General features: G+C 57.3%; 2 non-coding genes across 2 annotated transcripts in view; both read left to right on the forward strand.

The window, feature by feature from the left end:
* Positions 1-823: 823 nt before the first annotated feature.
* On the forward strand, positions 824-978 carry LOC145967687 (5.8S ribosomal RNA). The gene has a single exon (XR_014437489.1). It is a non-coding gene; the product is annotated as a 5.8S ribosomal RNA (ribosomal RNA).
* A 1,217-nt stretch (positions 979-2,195) lies between these two features.
* Positions 2,196-2,500, forward strand: part of LOC145967686 (large subunit ribosomal RNA) — a 4,073-nt gene continuing 3,768 nt past the window's right edge. The window contains exon 1 of the ribosomal RNA XR_014437488.1: positions 2,196-2,500. This exon is cut by the window's right edge and continues 3,768 nt beyond it. This is a non-coding gene — a ribosomal RNA (large subunit ribosomal RNA).

A 2,500-nucleotide genomic window follows, 5' to 3' on the forward strand; every position in this document is an offset into this window, starting at 1 on the left:
GTCGACGCGCGGCGACACGACGTCCGGACGCGCCACGCGCGCGGCCGCGCCTCTGCGACAAGCAGCAGCGCGCGCGCCGACTTTCGCGCCTCGTGGTGCTGTCCGACTCTGTCGTCGTCGACGTCGCTCGCGTGGGAGATGAGAGCGTTTAACAATATCCGAGACGCTCCGTCTCTCGCTTCACGCGGTGTCGCCGTCGCGTTCCGCTCGCGCGCCAGTCGCGCGAGTCGCGATACGCGCGCGCGCCCGTTGAACTTTGAAATTCTCATATTCGAACGAAGAAAATATATATGCGATACGGAGTGCCGAGACGCTTGACGCGATCACGCATCTCGCCACGAGCGGGAGCGTCGATTCGGCGTTAGCGCGAGCGAACCGGTGGTAACCTACGTCTACGCGCTCGCTCTCAACGTACGTGCGTGCCAGCACTCGTCGTCGTCGTCGTCGTCGTCGCTACGCGCCCTCCCCGCTAATGTCGGGGCAGAGGCCAGCGTGCGACGCGCGCCGCGCGAGAAGCACCGGCCGAACGTGTGTGATGAGGTGTGTGGCTGGCGGACGAGAGGACCATGGTGTCCGATGGTTTATTCAAAGAACTTTCCGCCCCGGCTCTTTCCCCGTCGAACGGGGGAAGTGACGCTCCGATCGCGAACCAACTTTGTGCCGTAGCCTCGATCCCTTTACCGGGATTGCGGCGGCGGTCCGCGCGTGCTCGGACGCGCGGCCAGGCTGATCGAAGAGCCACGATTTTCTCTCACTCTTCGGAGTGGAGACCACGATGGATGAACTGTGAAGCGTTCGACGAACGCGACGAATGAAAAACGATTACCCTGAACGGTGGATCACTTGGCTCGTGGGTCGATGAAGAACGCAGCTAATTGCGCGTCAACTTGTGAACTGCAGGACACATGAACATCGACATTTCGAACGCACATTGCGGTCCACGGATACAATTCCCGGACCACGCCTGGCTGAGGGTCGTTTTAACAAACCTAAACTGCTTGCGCCCTTACGCAAGCTGACGAGCCACGGCGTAGCCGTGAAACGACGAAATGTCGTCGGCTGTCGTCGCTGTGCCCCCGTCGCATTGCGTAAACGGCGTACGAGCGATCGTTGGACGTTCGCCCGAGAGAGACTAGAGCCTCTTTGTCACCCTCCCAGTATGTATTGGCGACGGGTTCGACGAGAGGCCGTCGTCGATTGGCGTCGTCTGAAATGACACCGAAGGTGTGTGCAGCGAGAGGAGTTATAAAGAGGAGGAGAGAGGCGCGCGTGTACGCACAAAGCGTTTAAAGGATAGCGAAGCGCGCGCGAGCGGCGCCCGGAGGCTGTCGAATGATATGGAGAGAGTTGTCGGCGGAGATATACACAACGACGACACACGAGAGAATATGCGAAAAGTTTAAGCGAGAGGAACGACGACGAACGACGCGCGACACTCGAATGATCTCGCTCTCTACGAGTGATCTCGTAGTTGGCGAATAAAATGCAAAAAGAAAGCGGCGCAGCAGCACATTCTGCTGCGTCCGTCTTTCTAGCGCGTCGTTGTCTCTTCCGATCGCGTCGTCGCGCTGTGCGACTCTCTCTCGGTCTCTCGGTGCGCCAGCGCGCTCGCGCGATACCGCGCCTTTTATTACACGCGAGGCTTCGCCTCCTATCTCGCGGCGCGAGATACCTTACGGTAAAAATATATGGAGAAGGGAAACCGCGGCGCGCGCACAGTCGTCGTCCGGCGGTACGCGGAGGGAGAGAAATTGCGAGAGAAATCCACCCTTAAAAAAGCGGATGAATCGCGAGCCGACCGCGTGTCCGAGTCCACGAAATTTTCGAACGAAGATTGTGACCGGCACGCGTCGTCGTGTACTCGTCGAATCGATTCCATACCGCGCCCGTTATATATATACACGCGCGCGCGCGCATCATAATTACGCCGCGCCGTGTTATTATAATCGTGGAAGTTAGAGGGACGGAAGAAAAGAAGCGCAAAACGATATTATAATATATCTATCTCCTCTCTCGCGTCCCCGCGAAACAAGACTAGATTGTGCCGCGCGCGCAATATCGGTCGGTGCGTTACCGCTAACAATAGTAGTAGTTAACAAACAATAATGATACTACTTAGCGCAATAACTCCACCACCGCACACTCCCTCTATCTCTCTATATCACTTTGTAGAGAGTTTCTCTACAAAACTCTGACGACCTCAGAGCAGGCGAGATTACCCGCTGAATTTAAGCATATTATTAAGCGGAGGAAAAGAAACTAACTAGGATTTCCTCAGTAGCGGCGAGCGAACAGGAAAGAGCCCAGCACCGAATCCCGCGGTTCCGCCGCAGGGAAATGTGGTGTTTGGGAGGATCCGCTTATCCCGAGGCGTCGCGTCGCGTCCAAGTCCATCTTGAATGGGGCCACTTACCCGTAGAGGGTGCCAGGCCCGTAGCGACCGGTGCGCGTCTCGGGAGGATCTCTCCTTAGAGTCGGGTTGCTTGAGAGTGCAGCTCTA

The sequence above is a fragment of the Camponotus vicinus genome, unplaced genomic scaffold (genome assembly GCF_025532165.1).
Source record: "Camponotus vicinus isolate PSW18456_S1 unplaced genomic scaffold, iyCamVici1.0 SCAF_22, whole genome shotgun sequence".
Lineage (NCBI taxonomy): Eukaryota > Metazoa > Arthropoda > Insecta > Hymenoptera > Formicidae > Camponotus > Camponotus vicinus.